Source organism: Pseudophryne corroboree, chromosome 4 (genome assembly GCF_028390025.1).
Source record: "Pseudophryne corroboree isolate aPseCor3 chromosome 4, aPseCor3.hap2, whole genome shotgun sequence".
NCBI classification, from domain to species: domain Eukaryota; kingdom Metazoa; phylum Chordata; class Amphibia; order Anura; family Myobatrachidae; genus Pseudophryne; species Pseudophryne corroboree.
In genome coordinates this window covers 367,923,862-367,933,684 of record NC_086447.1, presented here as the reverse complement: position 1 = coordinate 367,933,684, position 9,823 = coordinate 367,923,862, and the positions used below count along the sequence as shown (strand labels likewise).

At 40.5% G+C, this 9,823-nt stretch overlaps 2 pseudogenes; both read right to left on the bottom strand.

Moving 5' to 3' along the window:
- Positions 1-1,700: 1,700 nt before the first annotated feature.
- On the bottom strand, positions 1,701-1,819 carry LOC134912556 (5S ribosomal RNA; annotated as a pseudogene).
- A 7,321-nt stretch (positions 1,820-9,140) lies between these two features.
- LOC134912555 (5S ribosomal RNA) lies at positions 9,141-9,259 on the bottom strand (annotated as a pseudogene).
- Positions 9,260-9,823: the final 564 nt, after the last annotated feature.

Here is a 9,823-nt window from a genome sequence, read left to right as displayed (position 1 = left end):
CCTGGAATTCCGTAGTTTCGGGATTTAGGATTGGACCCTCCTCACAACGGATGCAAGTCTGCGGGATGGGGAGCTGTCACCCAAGGGGCGTGGCTCCAGGGCAGGTGGGCAACCCACGAAAGCCTCCTTCCGATCAACATTCTGGAACTTCGGGTGATCTATAATGCTCTGCTTCAGACCTCTCCTCTGCTCAGGGATCACGCGATCCAGGTACAGCTGGACAACGCCACAGCAGTGGTGTATAGCAATCGACAAGGAGGGACAAAAAGCAGAGCCTGCATGCGAAAGGTGTCAAAGATACTCCTCTGGGTGGAAAGAAATGCAAGAGCTCTGTCAGCAATCTTCATTCTGGGTGTGGACAACTGGGAAGCGGACTTCCTGAGTCGTCAAGATCTCCACCCGGGGGAGTTGGATCTCCACCATCAGGTGTTCCAGCGTGTCATCAACCGGTGGGGCTTGCCTCAGACAGACATGATGGCTTCTCGTCTCAACAAGAAACTTCCCTGGTATTGCTCGTAAACCAGGGACCCTCCGGCGAGGACAGTGGATACACTGACATCGCTTTGGCCTTACTTGCTGCTCTGCCTGTTTTCTCCAATTCCATTGCCCCCAAGCGAATCAGGAATCAGTCCAGGCAATTCTGATTGGCCCCGGATTGGACTCGGAGGGTGTGGTACACGGATCCTTTCCAAAAAGGTTATTGCTACCATGGTTCAGGCAAGAAAACCGGTGACGTTAAAACACTATCCTCATATCTGGAGGAGATATGTCTCTTGATGCAAGGAGCGCACGTATCCGCCTGCTGAGTTTCACTTGGGACGTTTCTTACATTTCTTGCAGGCTGGTGTAGATAAAGGCTTATGTATGGGTTCTATTAAGGTCAAATTTCAGCCCTCTCCATTTTCTTCCAGAAGAAATTGGTAGTGCTGCCAGAAGTTCAGACATTCTTGCAAGGTGTACTCCACATCAAACCTCCTTTTGTGCCGCCTACTGCACCCTTGGATCTGAATGTAGTGTTGTATTTTCTACAGTCTTCCTGGTTTGAACCTCTTATGACAATAGAAGACAAGTACCTCACGTGGAAGACTGTGATGTTACTGGCCCTGGCTGCTGCTTGACGTGTCTCGGAATTGGGGGGCTTGTCGTGTAAAAGTCCATACTTGGTCTTTTACGAGGACAGAGCAGAGCTCCAGACTAGGCAGCAGTTCCTGCCGAAGGTTGTCCCTGCGTTCCACTTGAATCATACAAGACAAAGGAGAAAAGAAGACTCTTTTGTGGGTGCACTCTTATGTACTGTAATTGTGGAAGTATCAAAAAAGATATAGATTAAAATTTAATATTTATTGATAATAAAATAAAACACATAGTAGTTGAATGTACAAGTAGGAAAATACATAAATAAACAATGGAACCAGTAATGCTGATATTAATATCCAATAATGGTTCCAGGCTGCCTGGGTAACATCAATATTTCAAATGTATGGTCAATCCATAAATTGGTCTCAACTGACTGCCTGAGCTGTATAATCTTAAAGTAAAGCGAACTGCTAGACACTTAGCGCCTCGGTAATAGCTAAGATTGTTAATACGGTCAGCTGTATTCCTTACAACTGGTGTTAGGATAGAGATAAAAAACAGATTGAATGAAGAAAAGATTAATCTGCTGTCAGTGTTAGACACTGAGCCTGGCCGCCCAGAATTTTCTACTAAACCGAGTATTCCTCAAGAGTCTCCCACTCGAGTACTGACTCAGCCCAACACTGCTTAGCTTCCAAGATCGGAAGGATTCAGGCGTTACCAGTGTGGTATGATAGTAGAAAATTAGTAGTATTGCTTCTGGAATCACTGATGAGAGTTCATGAATGACATAAAGTGTTGGAGGTGGTACTCAAATAGAAAAGAAGAGGAAGATACAGTGAAAGGGGGATCTGCTGCCAATGTTAGACAGGGGTAAAATACCCCTGAATCAATGGTGAGAGTCCCGAAATTAAAGCAATTGTCGGAAAAAGAGGTTCTCAATGAGACAGTCATTTTCAATGATTGAATAATGATAGCTGATTAATGTATTATGATACAAGGTGCCAAATGTAGATACCGAATAGTGAATATAGTCACAGATAAGTCACTGGGTGGTAGCCATGTAGAAAAGAAGGGAAAAAGAGGAAATTCTGCAGATGGCGTCACAATGTTGATACCGATAGTAGGTAATATCTCAAAAAAACATAAATAAATGTCCTTAATTTGTTGATATAAATACACCACTATAACGGATAGCAGGAATAGATGGTCACTAAAGATAGATCATATATAGGGAAAGAAGAACAGTATTCTGGCTGGAATAAATGAAAAGATGTTCAAAATTGTAAAGAACACCAAATGTAAATTATAACAGGTCTCTGTACTATTGAGACCTGAATTAAATATATAAAGCTGAGGCTAAATTAATTGTATGAGCTGTAATAGCTATGATAAAAAGTCAATGATGGATAATTCAGATAAGATAGATTAATGGATCCACAGTCACTAATAAATAGATCTAAATTAATACAGGCTACTGCAATGATGTGTATTGCACGCAAAAAGAAAGACAATATGGTAGTACGGGTAACCCTGGAAACAGATATTACCCGTGTCGGCGTCCCAATGAGGATCGAGTGCCGTGTAGCAGAACTGTGCTGTGGATCCAGGGGGCTAAGAAGCCGCGGAGCTGGCGTGGGATAAGGCGCAGATTTGGCAAAAAGAAAAGTCCGTGGTCACAGGGTGGTCGTGTCAGAGTCCGATGTTGGTGCAAATACCGTGACGTCGGGGTGCGCTGTAGATCCAGTATTCAGAGGCAACTGAATGGGTGTAGGATGAGGTGTAGGTAAGCAGGAGAGAATGTCCATAGACAGCCGTGTCAGAATCCCAGCATTATGTCTGACATGTGAGCCGCGAAGATGCGCTGTAAATCTGGGAAGCTGTGTCACCGCTAAGCTCGCATGTGATAAGGCACAGTTAGGCAGAAGGAGACGTCACGGGTCCCAGAGTAGCTGAGGGTCGGAAGACGCGTTTCGCCCATTCACCGTTCTTGGTCACTTCCTGTATGGTAATGGGCTCCCGTGGGCTTTATCTCGATACAGGCCGGCGGGTATCCAATCAGCGGAGAGGTGTGTCCGTCCTATTAGGGTTGCGGCACAGATGTAGTTACTGAGTAGATTAGGTGTGTTCAAGCCACGTAGGACTTTCAATCAGGGGCCCAGTACATAAGAAACGAATAAAGAATGAATGTGTCGATTAAAATAGTAAAATGGAACAAAAGACAGCAATGACCACATGGAATACGTCCTAACTAATCTATATATATATATATATATATATATATATACACTCTCTTATTCGTATAGAAATAGAGGTTTGCATGCAGCTAACGATTGAACATGGTAAGCTGTACTTAGACGTAGTTTACAGGGGCATGGTTAAACGGAAATAAATAGGTGAAGGTCAGATAAGCCATGTAAGATAATTGAACTGGTATGAAAATACTGCTATAGGAATCGGAGCTATTGATTATTAAAACAGATAAGTTAGCACATTTGCCGTATCTGTATGGGAGGGTGCTTAGCATTGTTTCAGGAACAGAGTACAAAGAAGGAAGATCGGTGCCACATAATGACAGTTAATACATAGTTAACATCTGCTTCTCAGGTGCATGTCATAATTAGCATGTAAACAATAAAGCCATGTATTATAAAGTACTAGCAGTTAATTACCAGAGATAAGTTAACTTATTAATGATATCTGTACAGGGGAAGCAGGATTATAAGCAGTTAATTAACAAAGATAAATTCTTTCTTTAGTGATATTTGCACAGGGGGAGCAGGACATCGTTTCAGGAACAGAATGAAATTAAATGGAATGAAAGTCTGTGCCACAAAGTAAAATTTGATTAAATGCATTGTATCGTTAATAATATCTGCATTTTAGGCGCAAAATTTGATGCATGGTGTCATTAATAGTATCTGCACTTCAGGTGCATACAATGCTTGAGACACAGGAAACCAAAAGAATGGTATCAAGAACAGAAATAAAAGAAGAGGGTAGGAAAATATGTACCACTAAATAGCATAGTTAGTAATTGCATCTCTGGTGTACACCATAATTAATATACCAGACGAGGGAGAAAGATAGTATCAAGAAGTGTGGTCAGATATCTGCTTAAACATGAATTGAAACATGCATTAGTGACAGTGTTCTTTAAGTGCAAATATTGAAAGATAAAAAAGAGCTTTAATTAGGAAGATATGAATTGCTATCATTAGCTCTTGTTAGTAGATATAGAGCTACAGGATATAATATAATTGTAATTCTATTAAGATTATATCGAAATGAAATGTAAGAATTATTAAGAGTAGGTAAAGGAAACCCGCTTTGGGTAGCAAGTGGGTGTGAATTAAAGGGTGTGAGGAAGCGTGGCCAAAGAGAATATTAATGACGTGCACAAGTGATGTGGAAACTGTGTTAAACTGTAGGTGAGTTATAGAGTCCAAACAAGAAGGGGGTGGTGTATGCGGTAAGTATAAAAAAAGTGTTGGGAGAAGTGTGGATTAATGGTGCTAGATGATAGACCTAAATGATAAACCTAAAAGTATGAAGAAGGGTTAATGATTAAGAAGGTTAAAATCTGAAACTAATGGTAGGTGTGAAGGATGAAACCATGGTTGGAATCTGAACCAGTGGTGTGTGTGAAAGATGGCCAGGTGACGAGGTATAACGTGCTAGGGCTAGGTGCTGGAAAAGGTGCACCAAAACTATGTGCGAGGAAAATGTACATGTGGTGATGTGTGTAAAGATAAATACCAGAAAAAATGTGTGTATGGTTATGAGGTGAAAAGTAACTGAAATGTGAGTGTGATGAAAGGGAGCCGGAAGAACTGGCATGGTGGATTAATCGATAATCTAATTGATAAGGGATATAGTATAGCAGGATATAGTATTCCCTATAAATGAGTGAGTAGTTGTGTGAGTGGAACAGGAAATGAGAATTGTGCCAATAGAGTGCAATTGAAGAACGTCAAAGATAAGGGATCAGGATGGAAGTATATTATCAGCGAATAGGTTGATCTCATAAAGAGTACAGGTACCTTACAAAAATACACTATAGTTGATATATTAATTTAGACCTGAAGGTTTGAGGCCTCCTAACTTAAAGGTCCATTCACTTTCCTTTTTAAGAAGTTCTTTACTGAGATCGCCCCCGCGTATGCCTAGATGGACTTTGTCCAGTCCAAAGGCACGCATCTCACATGACAGGCCTTGATGTTGAGCGTGGTAGTGCCTGGCGACAGATGTTAGTTTTTTGCCTTTCTGCAGATCTGATGCTGCATTCCTAATAGAGCCCATATTTTCAAGAATTCTTGTTTTAAATTTTCTAGTTGTCATGCCGACATACCGTTGATTACAGCTACAGACTAGACAGTATACCACTCCTTGTGTATCACAGTTGAAAAAATGCCGGATGGAGATGTCGCGTCCCAGTCTATCCTTCACCTTATCAGTTATTTGTATCTGTGGGCAGGCTTTGCATTGCCCACAGGGGAAGGATCCCGTAACATTTCTTGATTTCTTTGGATCACGTGAAAAGTGACTTTGAACGAGCATGTCCTTGATGTTACTTGATCTTCTCCAACTGATCTGAAGAGTAAGATCTAGAAGAGGTGATAATTCTGGGTCTAGGTGGAGAACTGGTAGGTGTTTTTGGATTGCATTTTTCAGTAAGAGCCATTCCGGACAGAAGGTACCCACAAACCGGATCTGTGAATCTTCACTATTCACTTTAGGTTTATTTTGGAAGATCAGGGATTCTCTTTTGATTTTATAGACAAAATGTTGGGCTCTCTTTAAAGAGCGTTTACTATATCCTCTGGCTTGTAATCTTGTCATCAATTCTCGACTCTTCTGTTTATATACTGTATCTTCTGTGCAGTTTCACCTAAGGAGAAGGAATTCCCCTTTGGGGATGTTCTCGATAGTTGGCGGAAAATGTGAGCTTGTCTGATACAGGATGCTATTGGTGGCTGTATTTTTACGATAAAGCTCTGTGGCCAAAGATCCGCTGATTGTTTTGTAAATGTTCACGTCCAGAAAAGAGACCTTATCTTTGTTTATTGTGTGTGTGAGAAAGATATTGAGATTATTGGCGTTTAAGATGCTTATAAAGTCCAATAACGTTTTTTCATCACTATCCCAAATCACGAAGATATCATCAATGTATCTCAGCCAATTGATGATGTGTTGTGTATATTGATGGTTGGCATCACTAAATACTATTGTCTGTTCCCACCAGCCAAGGAACAAATTGGCATACGTGGCAGCACATGCTGCTCTCATGGCTGTCCCCCAAATTTGCTGGAAAAACTGATCACCGAACGTGAAGTAATTTTTGTTTAATACAAAACTCAACATCTCGCAAAGGAAGTCATTGAATGGGTTTTTCTCTTCCATATCCAAAAAGAATTTTGTGGCTTGTACCCCTTGTTGATGGGAGATGCTGCTGTACAAGACCTCCACGTCCAGAGTTGCCAAGATGCAATTTTCATCCAGACAAATGTCATGTATCCTCCGTAGAAGATCTGAGGTATCTCTCAGATAGGAGGGTAACGTCATTACATGGTCCCTGAGATGTAGGTCCAGGAACTTGCTGGGTGTTTCTAGGAGGCCCCCATTGCCCGAGACAATGGGCCTCCCTGGTGGTTTGTTGATGTTCTTATGTATCTTTGGTAATAGGTAAAATGTGGGAACTCTGGGATTAGACACCGTGAGATACTTGGCTTCTTGTTGTGTAATGGTTCCAATGGCTGATGCTTCTTCGATCATGTGCATGTATTGTTTGTGGAATTTAGCTGTGGGGTTGAGTGGTAATTTTAAGTAACAAGACATATCAAGTAATTGCCTTTGCGCTTCCTCCTCATACATAACAGTGGGCCATAGTACGATATTCCCCCCTTTGTCGGAAGGTTTGATGATGATATCAGTCCAAGATTTAATTTCTTTCAAGGCTTGTCTCTCTCTAAATTTGAGATTCTTGGTGAGGTATTTTCCTTTGGAATTTGTTTGGATCTCATCAAATTCCTTAGACACTAGGTCTAAAAAGACTTTCAATTCTGGACTGTTAGTTTCGGGGGGGGGGGGGGGAAGTGGACTTCAATTTGCAAGAGGGTCTAGTCTTATGAAAAGATGACATGTTGTGAGATGATTCCATGTGTAGCTCTTCCAGCGTTTGAATGGCTGACAGATCTTCTTCAGATAGAGATGTGGTGGGTAACAGGAGGGTAAGCGATTCGTCTGTGGGTCCCATAGTTAGACTTTCGTTCGTTGATGATTTTGCAAAGAATTTCTTGAGCAATATCTTCCGGCCAAAGAGTCTTAAATCTTTCTCCCATGTAAACCTGTTGAATGGTGATGTCGGTGAGAAGGATAATCCCTTACCAAGGACCTCCGACTGATCTTCCATGAGGTTTTTAGTACTTAGATTGATGATTTGTAATTTATCTGTAATTATCGCTTCCTGGTCTGCCGTATGGGATATTGAGAGGTCCTTGGCGTATCCCATTCGCGCTTGTTTCTGTCGGTGTTTCGTCCCCGCCCCCCCCCCCCCCCCGTCTTGTTGGCCTTGATACTTTCGTCTTCATCGTGAACGTTGGCCTCTCCCTAAAAAAGGATCCTCACTGGTATTGCGTCTAAATTGTTGTGCTTCTCCTTCTTGGTGTTCTGTGGAAGAGTCCTCGCTGTAGGATGATTTTAATTCAGAGGAGCTAATGTCTTCCCTTATTAATCCTCCTCTGACCCGTGGGGTTTGCGATTTCCAACGAAATATATTACCCTGTGAGAAGTCGTTTTTATCTCGTAAAAACTTGCTCCGTTTTCTCTCTATTATGTTTGTTTCATAAACGTCTAGTTCTTTATTGTATCTATCAAAGGTGTTTTGGAAGGTTAGATCCTTCTCCCAGATTTCTAAGTTTTTACCAAGTTCTTCAATACTTTTTTCCACTTGGTCTAGGATCAGATTGTCATGCTTTATAAGTATCAAGGTTAGCTCATGGGAACATTTTAATAGCGTGGCTTCCCATTCGGCCTTAAGATTCTCTGTGGCCAAGGGAAAAGACTGGAAGATACGTGGTCGTAAGCCTCTGGGTGATAGTTTATTCTTATGATAATTTTCCAAGGTTGTAATGTCCCAGGTAAGTCTAATCCTTTTTTGTAGATTTTTTTTGTTATTTGGATAGATCAGATCTCCAATCTTTAGGGGTATTGGGATTCTGGAAGGTATCTGAGAAGATATCTCCGAAAGCTTCTAAGTTTCTGCGTTTAGAAGTAAATTCTGTCTTTAATGAAAATGTTGTCATTGCAATAAATGGAAGACACACAATGGTTATAGTACAAAAATGATGATCCAACTACTAGACGAAAAATAAGAAATAGGAAAGAGATCCTGATGATTAGCAACATATATATTTTTTGCCGTGCAAGGTATGGAAAGCTGAGATTAAACTCAGCATTTAAATACAGTCATGTATAGGGGTTATACCGCACAGTTAATAAATAGATTAAGCAGTAGATAATTAATTTACCAAAATACACTGAGAGAAAGAAAAACATTTTTTCTAATCAATCTTAAATCTGGCGGTGCACCCTGAGTCAGTAATGAAACATACAAGACAAAGGAGAAAAGAAGACTCTTTTGTGGGTGCACTCTTATGTAATTGTGAAAGTATCAAAAAAGATATAGATTAAAATTTAATATTTATTGATAATAAAATAAAACACATAGTAGTTGAATGTACAAGTAGGAAAATACATAAATAAACAATGGAACCGGTAATGCTGATATTAATATCCAATAATGGTTCCAAGCTGCCTGGGTAACATCAATATTTCAAATGTATGGTCAATCCATAAATTGGTCTCAACTGACTGCCTGAGCTGTTTAATCTTAAAGTAAAGCGAACTGCTAGACACTTAGCGCCTCGGTAATAGCTAAGATTGTTAATACGGTCAGCTGTATTCCTTACAACTGGCGTTAGGATAGAGATAAAAAAACAGATTGAATGAAGAAAAGATTAATCTGCTGTCAGTGTTAGACACTGAGCCTGGCCGCCCAGAATTTTCTACTAAACCGAGTATTCCTCAAGAGTCTCCCACTCGAGTACTGACTCAGCCCAACACTGCTTAGCTTCCAAGATCGGAAGGATTCAGGCGTTACCAGTGTGGTATGATAGTAGAAAATTAGTAGTATTGCTTCTGGAATCACTGATGAGAGTTCATGAATGACATAAAGTGTTGGAGGTGGTACTCAAATAGAAAAGAAGAGGAAGATACAGTGAAAGAGGGATCTGCTGCCAATGTTAGACAGGGGTAAAATACCCCTGAATCAATGGTGAGAGTCCCGAAATTAAAGCAATAGTCGGAAAAAGAGGTTCTCAATGAGACAGTCGTTTTCAATGATTGAATAATGATAGCTGATTAATGTATTATGATACAAGGTGCCAAATGTAGATACCGAATAGTGAATATAGTCACAGATAAGTCACTGGGTGGTAGCCATGTAGAAAAGAAGAGAAAAAGAGGAAATTCTGCAGATGCCGTCACAATGTTGATACTGATAGTAGGTAATATCTCAAAAAAACATAAATAAATGTCCTTAATTTGTTGATATAAATACACCACTATAACGGATAGCAGGAATAGATGGTCACTAAAGATAGATCATATATAGGGAAAGAAGAACAGTATTCTGGCTGGAATAAATGAAAAGATGTTCAAAATTGTAAAGAACACCAAATGTAAA